This window comes from Pan paniscus, chromosome 8 (genome assembly GCF_029289425.2).
Source record: "Pan paniscus chromosome 8, NHGRI_mPanPan1-v2.0_pri, whole genome shotgun sequence".
Classification (NCBI taxonomy): Eukaryota; Metazoa; Chordata; class Mammalia; order Primates; family Hominidae; genus Pan; species Pan paniscus.
This window is the reverse complement of record NC_073257.2, coordinates 90,376,526-90,389,132: the sequence shown is the minus strand read 5'-3', so window position 1 is coordinate 90,389,132 and position 12,607 is coordinate 90,376,526. Positions and strand designations below refer to the sequence as shown.

The following is a 12,607-nucleotide window of genomic DNA, read 5'->3' as shown; positions in this document are numbered from 1 at the left end:
TACAGGAGTGAGCCACCGGGCCTGGTCCTTTTGTTTTTTTGTTTGTTTGTTTGTTTGTTTTGGTTTTTTTTTTGAGACAGAGTCTTGCTCTGTCACCCAGGCTGGAGTGCAGTGGTACGATCTGGGCTCACTGCAAGCTCTGCTTCCCAGGTTCACACCATTCTCCTGCCTCAGCCTCCCGAGTAGCTAGAACTACAGGCCCCTGCCACCATGCCTGGCTAATTTTTTTTGTATTTTTAGTAGAGACAGGGTTTCACTGTGTTAGCCAGAATGGTCTCAATCTCCTGACCTCGTGATCCACCCACTCTGGCCTCCCAAAGTGCTGGAATTACAGGCGTGAGCCACCACGCCCAGCCCACACCACACTTTAAAATAAATTCCAGGCCAGGCACAGTGGCTCACACCTGTAATTCCAACATTTTGGGAGGCCAAGGCAAGAGGATTACCTGTGGCCAGAAGTTCAAGACCAGCCTGGGCAACAAAGCAAGACCCTGTCTGTACAAAAAATTTAAAATTTACCCAGGCATGTTGGTACAGGACTGTAGTCCCAGTTACTGGGGAGGCTGAAGTGGGAGGATTGCCTGAGTCCAGAAGTTTGAGGCTGCAGTAAGCTGTAATTGTGCCATAGCACTCCAGCCTGGGCAACACAGCAAGACCTCATCTCAAAAATATAAAATAAAATAAAATTCCAGATAGGTTAAATATTTAAAAAATAGAGTATTAAAATGAAATATGAAGTAAGATTCACATTATCTTCAAGTTGTATGCCAGACATCTTTTATGCCGCATGTCACACCCTGTCAGCTCCTCTTTTTGTTTCACCACCCCCGCCATGCCACATCTCCCTCTCTCTCTGCTCCCAGCTTCTCTGGCCCAGCTCTTTGGGATACCTGCTGTCAGTGACCAACTCTGCCATTCTGCCGTGTGCACAATACTGGGAGTGCAAGCAGTCCACATTCCCCAGGGAAGCCTTTGATTCTTGTGAAATAAAAACCTTCTTCTCTCTGCCAGGGAGCCAATTCTGAGGCATGTTCTCCAAAGTTCCTGACAGGACCCCAGCAGGACTGAGCCCTATTTCCCCTGTGTTGGCCTCCCCTCCTGTCCTGTCTCCCTCTTTCCAGCCTCCCATTCCTCTTCCCTGGGAGCCAATCACAAAATCAACTCTACAGATAGGCCTTTGTCACAGGTTCTGCTCTTTGGGGGACCCAAGTTAAGATGGGTAGGAGAGACCTAAGTATAGAGCTAAATTGAGAAAACATGAAGAGAAAGGTCAATAGGTTTATTTTCTTTAAAATGTAAAACTTCTGTACATCAAAATATTTCACATATACTCTTCCCTTTCCTTCCAAAACAATTTAGGCTAGAAGCCACTACATGGGATTAAGCAAGGTTGGCATCTATGCAAAATGAGACAGCAGCCATTGGGGCACTGGAGCACATCATGGTGTGGAGGCGATCACGGGGTGTCAAAGGCTAAGCAGGTCAAAGGGGCCATACATGAGGGTGAGTGGTGGCCCAGTGTGAGTGGCCGAGCCCAAGTGGTGCAAAGGGGGCATCTGAGGAGTAGGGAACAGCCCAGCTTGGGATGTCACAGCCTGAGTAGGTTGAAGAGGTATCCATGAAAGGAGGTGGCCCAGCACAGGGTGTTGGAGCCAGAACAGGATAAGAAAGGCAGCTCTAATACACTGGTGGGGAGGGTGTCCCTAGGGCAATGGCAGTGATAAGGGATTGGTTACATACAAGGTATTGATCAAATGACTAAATATATTACAGAAGATGAGCTGGGAACCAGATTTTTCACTGTCACAGAAGACAGTTATAACAATGGCCTGGTGTGGTGGCTTACGCCTGTAATCTCAGCACTTTGGGAGGCCGAGACAAGTGAATCACCTAAGCTCAGGAGTTCGAGACTAGCCTGGCCAACATGGTGAAAACTCATCTCTACTAAAAATACAAAAATTAGCCAGGTGTGGTGGTGGGTGCCTGTAGTCCCAGCTACTTGGGAGGCTGAGACAGGAGAATTTCTTGAACCCGGGAGGCGGATGTTGCAGCAAGCCAAGATTGCACCACTGCACTCCAGCCTGGGCAACACAGCAAGACTCTGTCTCAAAAAAAATTTAAAAAATTTAAAAAAGACTGTTACAACAATGGAAAGGGAGAAAGGCAGAATATACCCTATGGCATGTGATCAGAATTGGAGGCATTAACAGGAACTTTGACATCCCACAGTGCCTCCTGCCCCCACCCTGGCTCTTGTCCCATCTTACACAGATGCCAACCTTGTGTATATATAGATATATGATAACCACTAACAATTATTTTACAAATTTACTCCATTATGGCAACAATTTAAAATTAAGCAAATATGATTTAATGTATATGTATTTGTCTGTTTTTACACTGCTGATAAAGACATACCTGAGACTGGGAAGAAAAGGAGGTTTAGTTTGACTTACAGTTCTGCATGGCTGCGGAGGTCTCATAATCATGGCAGAGGGCAAAAGGCACTTCTTACATGGTGGCAGCAAGAGAGAAATGAGGAAGACACATAAGCAGAAACCCCTGATAAACCCATCAGATCTCATGAGACTTATTTACTGTCATGAGAATAGCATGGGAAAGACTGGCCTCCATGATTCAATTACCTCCCCCTGGGTCCCTCCCAAAACACATGGGAATTCTGGGAGATACAATTCAAGTTGAGATTTGAATGGGGACACAGACAAACCATATCATTCCACCCCTGGCCCCTCCAAATCTCATGTCCTCACATTTCAAAACCAATCATGCCTTCCCAATAGTCCCCCAAAGTTTTAACCCATTTCAGCATCAACCCAAAAGTCCACAGTCCAAAGTTTCATCCAAGACAAGGCAAGTCCCTTCCACCTATGAGTCTGTAAAATCAAAAGCAAGCTAGTTACTTCCTAGATACAATGGGGGGTAGAGGTGTTGGATAAATACAGCAGTTCCAAATGGGAGAAATTGGCCAAAATAAAAGGATTACAGGACCCACACAAGTCTGAAATCCAGCAGGGCAGTCAAATTTTAAAGCTCCAAAATTATCTCCTTTGACTCCAGGTCTCATATCCATGTCATGCTGATGCAAGAGGTGGGTTCCCATGGTGTTGGGCAGCTCTGTCCCTATGGCTTTGCAGGGTACAGCCTCCCTCGCACTGCTTTCTCAGGCTGGCATTAAGTGTCTGCGGCTTTTCCAGGTGCATGGTGCAAGCTGTTTGTGGATCTACCATTCTGGGGTCTGGAGGACAGTGGCCCTCTTCTCACAGCTCCATAGGCAGGTCCACAGTGGGGACTCTGCTTGGAGGCTCGGACCCCACATTTCCCTTCCGCACTGCCCTAGCAGAGGTTCTCCCAGAGGGCCCCACCCCTGCAGCAAACTTCTGCCTGGGCATCCCGGTGTTTCCATACATCTTCTGAAATCTAGGCAGAGGTTCCCAAACCTCAATTTTTGACTTCTGTGCACCCACAGGCTCAATGCTATGTGGAAGCTGCTAAGGCTTGGGGTTTCCACCCTCTGAAGCCACAGCCCAAGCTCTATGTTGGCCCCTTTCAACTACGGCTGGAGCTGCTGGGACACAGAGCACCAAGTCCCTAAGCTCCACACAGCATGGGTACCCAGGGCCAGGTCTATGAAACCAATTTTTCCTCCTGGGCCTCCAGGTCTGTGATGGGAGGGACTGCCGTGAAGGTCTCTGACATGGCCTGGAGACATCTTCCCCATGGTGTTGGGGAGTCACATTAGGCTCCTTGCTACTTATGCAAATTTCTGCAGTCAGCTTGAATTTCTCCTCAAAAAATGGGTTTTTCTTTTCTACTGCATAATCAGGCTGCAATTTTTTTGAACTTTTGTACTGTTTCCCTTTTAAAATGGAGTGCTTTTAACAGTACCCAAGTCACCTCTTGAATGCTTTTTTGCTTAGAAATTTCTTCTGCAGATACCCTAAATCATCTCTCTCAAGTTTAAAGTTCCACAGATCTCTAGGGCAGGGGCAAAATGCCACCAGTCTCTTTGCTGAAACATAACAAGAGTCACCTTTGCACCAGTTCCCAACAAGTTGCTCATCTCTATCTGAGACCACCTCAGCCTGGACCATGTTGTCCATATTGCTATCAGGCTTTTGGTCAAAGCTATTCAACAAGTCTCTAGGAAGTTCCAAACTTTCCCAAATTTTCCTGTCTTCTTCTGAGCCCTCCAAACTGTTCCAGCCTCTGCCTGTTACCCAGTTCCAAAGTTGCTTCCATATTTTCAGGTATCTTTACAGCAACTCCCCACTCTACTGGTACCAATTTACTGTATTAGTCCATTTTTGCACTGCTGATAAAGACATACCCAAGACTGGGAAGAAAAGGAGGTTTAATCTGACTTACAGTTCCACATGGCTGGGGAGGTCTCATAATCATGGCGGAGGATGAAAGACATTTCTTACATGGCAGCAGCAAGAGAGAAATGAGGAAGAAGCAAAAGTGGAAACCCGTGATAAACCCATCAGATCTCATGAGACTTATTCACTATCATGAGAATAGCAGGGGAAAGACAGGCCCCCATAATTCAGTCACCTCCCCCTGGGTCCTTCCCACAACATGTGGGAATTCTGGGAGGTACAATTCAAGTTGAGATTTGAATGGGGACACAGCCATACCATATCAGTACACATATATATATATCTATTATATCTATTATATATATATATCTATTTTATATATATATATATATATATATATATATATATATATATATAAAATAAATGCAAGTGTGTGAATGTATGCTTACCTGTGTGTCCACTGAGAGAACCTGGGAGCTGGAGCTGTGGCACTCCAATAGTAATGAGCACACCTAGGACCCAGATCTTGTCTTCTAAATACCATTCTCCACTAAAAGGAACAAGGACTCCCTGGAGAAACAGCTGATTCCAAAGCTAAGGAGGAGTACCTTGGTTTACCAAAAATTAAAGAATGTTCAAAGAATGATGGGGACAAAATCAAAGAGATACAGAAGCCCACTTGAAGGGGCACCTACTGGTTAAATCCAGGACAGCTTGAGCACCAGAATAAATAATGATATTAATGGATTATAACGAATTGCATCAAACAGAAATCCATGAGTTTATATAGACAAAATATACAAATGAATAAATTGAAAGTTTAGGAGGAACAAGATATTTACACAGTCTCAAAGTACCTCTTCATTTAAAAAAAAGTATTAATTACAAACGAGAAAAAGTAACTTTACAGTGGAAAAAACTGGCAGAAACCATCTTCAAGTGATCAAAGCTTCACTCTCCAGTAAGGAGAGAAATCAAAATCCCATGTGATATGAAGGGATGCAACAAGGAGAACTCAGCATCACTTCTGATATTCCTGCCAAATATGAATAAGCTGAAGCAAGTCCTGAAAAAACTTCAGAAAAACCCACTGACAGATGTTCAAGAAAATAACTGACCTGTACTCTGCAATAGTGCCAAGGTCATGAAAGTCAAGGAAAGCCTGAGGAACTGTCCCAGATAAAGGAGAATGAAGAGACATGACAACTAAATGCAAATGTAATTCTGAACCGGATCTTTCTGCTGCAAAGGACATTGTTGGGACAATTGGCAAAAGTTGAATGGTGTCTGAGGAATAGTTGGTCCTCATGTACAAGGTCAGCATCCTGATACTGATGGTCATATTAAGTTATGTCAGAAAATGTCCTTTCTTGTAGGAAATGTGCACTAAAGTATCCAGGGATGATGAGGCATTGGGTCAACAACTTACTGTCAAATGGGTTTAGAAAAAAAAAAGTTCTTTATACTCTACTTGCAACTTTTCTTGCTTTATTTTTTTTATTATTATTTTTTTTTAGACAGAGTCTCACTCTTTTGCCCAGGCTGGAGTACAATAGTACAATCTCAGCTCACTGCAACCTCCACCTCCTGGGTTCAAGCGATTCTCCCCTGAGTAGCTGAGATTCGAGGTGCGTGCCACCATGCCCAGCTAATACTTGCAACTTTTCTATAAGCTTGAGATTATTTCAAAATAAAAGTAAAAGCTGGGAGCAGTGATTGATGCCTGTAATCCCAGCACTTTGGGAGGCCGAGGCAGGCAGATTGCTTGAGTTCAGGAGTTCGAGACCAGCCTGCCAACATGGCAAAAACCTGTCTCTACTAAAAATACAAAAATTAGCCGGGCATGGTGATGGGTGCCTATAGTCCCAGCTTCACAGGATGCTGAAGTGGGAGATCACTTGAACCTGGGAGGTGGAAGTTGCAGTGAGCCGAGATCATGCCACTGCACTCCAGCCTGGGAGACAGAGCAAAATGCTGTTTCCAAAAAAAATAAATAAACAGACAAAATAAAAGTTAAAAAAAAAAAACCATAAACATGTAACTGACACACGGGAAAAAAAATGCAAAACACAAGATAGAAAAGGGGTCACACATGGTTCCTGAGAGGTAGGCATGGAGGCTTCCCTGCCAGCCTCCTCAAATAGCAGGCCCACTGCCAGGCCAGCCTCCGAGACGGAGGGAGAGAAAGAGAGGGGGATGGCTGAGCCGGACCCCCGGGCCTGTCCTTCCATGATTCCACTACACTGGGCTGAGGTTCCTCTGCCTGCCTTGCCCCCAGTTCCCACCCCTACCCCTAGCCCTGGGATGAGTCTCCCTGGTACCAGCTGTGCTTCCTTTTCTGTGTTTTATTTAGACAACAGACGGGAATGAGGTGGGAGGTGGAAGAAGGGGAAAGAAAGGTGAGTTCAAGCTGCCTTCCCCAGCGTTAGACCCCAGGTGAGCTCTGTGCAGTCACTAGAGGTTGAAGCCAAGTGGGGTGCAGAGAGGATGGAGAGGGAGGTCACTGGAAAGGGGGAGAGCCTGCTGGGGCCCACCATAGAGGAGGAAGGCAAGAGAGGGTGGAGGAGGTGTGGCAGTGGTTTTGGGAAACACTAAAGAGCCCTTGCCTCCCCATTTCCCATCTGCACCCCTTCTCTCCTCCCCAAATCAATACACTAGTTGTTTTTATCCCTGAAAAAGAAAAAAGGGGGTCACAATCTCAACGTATAAACAGTGCTTCAAATTGCATTAGAAAAAATATGAATATCCAGATAGAAAAACATGACAAAAGATGAACAGATAATGCCAAAAAATTAAATGTCCTATAAACACATGAAAAAAGTTTACTTTCTTCTGAAACCAAAGAAATGCAACAATGAAAATGAGATATCATAATTTATGATTCTTCAATATGCAAAATATATTTTAAAATTATATTCCATCTTGGCAAGAGTGTGAGGAAACAGGTATTTTACTTATCGCTGGTAAATACGAATTCACATATTCCTTCTGGATGACATTTTAGCAATTTATATCAAAATCCTTAAAATTTTGCAAACCCTTCAGCAAAAAGGAAAGAAACCTGAAAAAAAAAATTGCAAACCCATTACCCTAGTAAGCGTATTTCTAATAATGTTTCTTAGGAAATAGTCACAAATGTTCACAAACATTTATTGCAGAATTGCTTATAGAGAGAAACAACTTAATATCCCAACAATAAGGGATCAGATAAACTAACCTCAATGCATCCAAACAACAGAATACTATGGCAACCATTTAAAATTATTTAATAAAATATTATTTAGTGACAGCTGTGCATATGAATGTAGTCATACTAGCATTATATTCAAATCCTGGTAGCTCTGGATCCTAACTGCCTAGCTGCAGAGCATTATCACCTCCTTTGGAAAATCTCCCCAAGTTGTTGTTGAGAGACACCACAGGCACCTCGTGTGCTCAGAACAAGTCTGGCTGGCCCTCCTGTGGGACTGTGAGCTAATCAAGGAGGCACCTGCAGACAGGGCCATCCATCTGGTTTGGCAAGGACTGCACCACTGAGGGACTGCTGCCTGGCCCCCATCCTATATTGTCACTCAGTTCTAGCACTGACCTGATGCTGTGTTGGCCCTGGATCCCAACATGGGCCTCCTTGAGCTCAGAGTCTCCCCAGGCATTTTCTTAACTCCATTCAGGCAGTCTCTGCCCCATTTCCTCTTTCATCAGGGCCAAAATCCAATTCTTCAGGCCAGGCAGGGGTCTCCCCTCTTGTCCCATCTATGTGCTCCAGAAAAAAAAAAATCTCCAAAGCTCTTTCTCTCCATATACAACCACAAAAAAAGAAAGTCCCTCCACTCCTACAGAGACAACTGCTGGGGATGGGAAAGGAGGAAAACTAGGTCTAGCCTCAGAAGAATCAGCCAGTCCCAGCTCTGTCTCAGCCTGGACACACCCACAGGTAGAGACTGATGCAAATCAGCAAATATTGAACAAATAAAATGAGTCCATAAAAGCCTGGGATGACCCACACCAAAAGATGGCCTGTGTTTGTGTATTAGTCCATTTTCACTGTGTTTGTGTATAAGTCCGTTTTCATGCTGCTGATAAAGACATACCCAAGACTGGCCAATTTACAAAAGGAAGAGGTTTAATGGACTCACAGTTCCACGTGGCTGGGGAGGCCTCACAATCATGGCAGAAGGTGAAAGGCACGTCTCACATGGCAGCAGACAAGAGAAGAGTGAGAGCCAAGCGAAAGGGTTTTCCCCTTATAAAACTATCAGATCTTGTGAGACTTACTCACCACCATGAGAACAGTATGCGGGCATACTCCCATACTGGGAGGAACCCAGTATCTCCCACTGGCTCCCTCCCACAACATGAGGGAATTATGGAAGCTGCAATTCGAGATGAGATTTGGGTGGGGACACAGCCAAACCATATCGGTTTGTCTCCTAGAGGAGAGATAATAAGCAACTTATATTTTTTGCTTATTTATCTGTTATTTTATAAAACAACCACACTTGAAATCTGTTACATATTTATTGTAACGCAAAATAACAATTATAAAATATATGTAAGGCTAAAATAAAAAAGCAAAGTGGAACGGCTCACGCCTGTAATTTCAACATTTTATGAGGCTTGAAGCCAGGAGTTCGAGACCAGCCTGGCAACATAGCAAGTCCCCATCTCTAAAAAAATAAAAGGAAGTTTAAAAAAGAAAATAAATATATATAAATGAATAAGAATACCCATAACCCACCCAAATACCAACCACCCAGCTGAACAAACTGAACTTGATCATTTTGGTGCCTTGTGTGATCCCCCTGATTCTAGTCCCTTCCCTTCCTATAGCAGTAACCACAAACACCACCATCCTGAACTTTATTCTTCTCACTCCTTTGCCCTTCTTTGTAATTTTACTACACATATTTGTATCCCTAAACAGTAGTTTTGCGTGTCTTTTTATTTCCCATAAATAAAATCACGCTCTGTGTATTCTTCTGAGACCTGCTGTTTTCACTCAATGTTACATTCCTGAGATTTATTCACATGTAGCTGTAGATCGCTCGTTCTCCATGGGATGAACATACACAGTTTACTGATCCGTTCTACTGCAATGAGCATTTGGGTTGTATTCAGTAATGTGGCACGAACATTCTTACCTGTGTCTCCTGGAGCACGGGTCCAAGAGATTTTCTGTGTACTACTCCAAAGGCTCTCCGGGTCATAAGGTGTGGGCTTCTCAGACTTCTCTGGATAATGCCTAATTGTTTCTCATAATGGTGTGACAATTGACCCTCCCCCAGCAGTGTTCAAGCATCAAGGCTGGGATCCTTTTACAAGTTCAGAATGAGGACTGTCTCCACCATGAAAGGCCTCCTAGGGTACATCTTCTCTGGCTGTTGGAGTTGCTATCAGGCACATAGAGTAGTTAAATGGCACTTCTTTCCTAAGAATGCAAATGGCATTTTAGAATAACCTGAATCATATCCTAGTCTCCCATGTCATCTTCTATGGTTCTTGTTCTCTTTGGTCTCTCTGAGCCGTGTTCTTGGTAGAGCTCTTTGCTCTCTGGGGCCAGAAAAGCCTCTCTGACGCACCGTGGGAGGAGTCCTGGGATGGACAATAGGAGATCAGGTCCATGGGCCAGTCCCTGCCCCCATGCACCATGTGGGCTTAGAGAGGTCAGCTCCTTTCCTGGGGCCTCTGCCTCCTCTGGGGTGAATGAAGCAGAGAGATCAGCTGGACAGTCTCGGAGGCTCCTTCCTTCAGGCTGCACTACTAACTAAGTCTTCCCATTCCTCTGCAACTGCCTGATGAAGTCAGCCACAAAGTGAGAACCGCTGCCAGCCACATCCAGTACCTCACCAGGGGCCCCAGCCGACACACCACAAAAGCTGTCATTTCCTAGGGTCACATCTCTGTCTGGCCTTGGTCCAGGGACAAAAGCTGCATGGGATCCATGTAGTCCTCCTCCCTGCCCTCGTTCCCCTGAGCTGTCTCTTACCCAGAGCCATTGTATAGGGGCTCCCAATGAGAACCTTTTTTTTTTTTTTTTTTTTGAGACAGAGTCTTGCTCTGTCACCCAGGCCTGTGTGCAATGGCACAATCTCAGGTCAATGGCGCAATCTCAGCTCATGCAACCCCTGCCTCCCAGGCTCAAGCAGTTCTCATGCCTCAGCCTCCCAATAGCTGGGATTACAGGCGTTTGCCACCACACCTGCTAATTTTTTCATTTTTAGTAGAGACCAGGTCCTCACCATGTTAGTTAGCCAGGCTGATCTCAAACTCTGGCCTCAAGCTGATCTGTCCACCTCAGGCTCCTAAAGTGCTGAGATTACAGACATGAGCCACCGTGCTCGACCCAAATGAGAATCTTTGTGGCCTCCTTCTCTCTTTTTTCTTTCTTATTGTGTTTAAGGGTGGAATCACCATACCTGGATCTGAATCCTGGCTTATTCTGCCTTTTTGGACTGTCTGATCTTGAATTAGTCATTTAACCTCTCTGAGCTTCAGCTTCCTAGTATATAAAATGACGACAATACCTGCCCGACAGATCTGTTTTGAGGCTTAAATGAGATCACATACCTGGAGCACTTCACATGGTGCTTGGCACATAGGACGTGCCCAGTGAATGGCAGCTACTAGTAAAACAGGCTCCCTTGGGACAGAGTATGGACCCCATCCGGGCACTAAAGTTAGCCAGAGCTAAGAGAATTCAGCTCTTCCTGATTTGCTCCTATTTGCAGAGAAAGAATTTTTGCAAATGTCAGCCTGCTGTTCAGTATTGAAAAGAATGGAAAATGGTTTTACCCTGTTCTTAAGAGAAGGACAGAGCAGCCAGAGAGATGGCAGCAAAGACCAAAGGGAGGCCCACCTAGGGAGGCAGAGACACCTGAGGTCCACACACTGGCCCAGAGAGGTAGCACTGCAGCACCCCGTAAGAAAGCTTTCATGGATATGATGGGAGTTTTGTTTCCCAGAAATTCTCCTTGCACGTTGTGTGTCCCTCTCTTAATGCACTAGTGGCAATCAACCACCTATTGACTCAGTCTGTGTGTGTATGTGTGTGTGTGTACATGAACATACTTTGTGTGCCCTCATCCTCATCTTATGTCAATCAGCTGAATGCAGAGATTGTGTTGGATTCATCCCTGGACCTGTTAGGAGACTAGTCCAGAGGTTTACATGAGAGCACTCATCAACTCTCATCAAGTGTGGATGGAACACCTATCTTGCTGTGGGCCTGGGGCTTGATAGGTGCTCAGAACAGCTCCTGGCCTTGGGGACTTCTCAGTCCAGTGGGGAAGGCAGGACCATAGTCAACTGTGAGAGCAGTCAGGGTAAAACCATTCTAGAAGGAAGCCTCCGTCAGAGCAAAATCCTCTATCTCTAAGCAGGCAATTCCTTTTTACGAATGAGAGCTGTTGGGCCCCAGTGGGGGAAAAATAAATTTAAAAAGAGACCAGTAAGACTAAAAGAGGGTCTTTTCATCATGCATCCAGCATGGTGAGTTGGCTGGAGCAGATGCAGCATTGGCTACATGGAGAGGCTTAATGTGATGACTCTGGAGAAATGTGCTGGGGCCCACAGATCATACCAAAAACACGGGACTTCTGTAGGCAAAATGGAAAGCCAGTAAGGCTTTAATATGATAAGTCAGTGTTTTAGCACACTCTCTCTGGAGCTGTATGAAGGATAATTTGAAAATCAAATATATAAAAGAATAAAGCAGTAAAAATAAAAGGATTGGAAGATGAAGTTGAAGAAAGATTTCAAAAAAGAGTGCAAAAATTCAAAGGGAAAAAAATTAAGAAAAAAAGATAAAATTAGAAGATCAATCCAGGAATTCAATACATAAACTATAGAAGTTCTCAGAGAGATAAAAGCAAAAAAAAAAAAAAAAAAAAACAGAGGAAAGAAAGTCATCCAAGAAATAATTTAGGAAAATTTCCCAAAACTGAAAAGCATGAGTTTCTAGACTTAAAGTTCCATCAAGTATTCAATACAATGGATAAATATAAGTTTTCACCACAGCACAGCAAGATTAACTTTCAGATCTCTGGCAACAATGAGAAGAGCTCACAAGCTTCCTAATAAGAAGGGGAAAAAACAGGTAATACATAAGAGACTTAGGAAGCAGAATGGCATTGACTTATTTACATCACTGGAAACAAAATGATAATGGTGAAAAGTTCATTTTCAAGAGAAAAAACTCACTCCTGAATTTTATATCCAACCAAATAATCAAGTATGATTTCCAGAAAGGCAAAATTTTTGTCTCCCAT

The 12,607-nt window shown here is 44.2% G+C and overlaps 1 long non-coding RNA gene across 1 annotated transcript in view; it reads right to left on the bottom strand.

The window, feature by feature from the left end:
• LOC103785172 (uncharacterized) overlaps positions 1-12,607 on the bottom strand; it is a 150,373-nt gene that overhangs the window by 82,957 nt on the left and 54,809 nt on the right. Inside the window, exon 3 of the long non-coding RNA XR_610861.4 lies at positions 2,457-2,510. This is a non-coding gene — a long non-coding RNA (uncharacterized LOC103785172). The remainder of the gene's footprint in view (positions 1-2,456; positions 2,511-12,607) is intronic.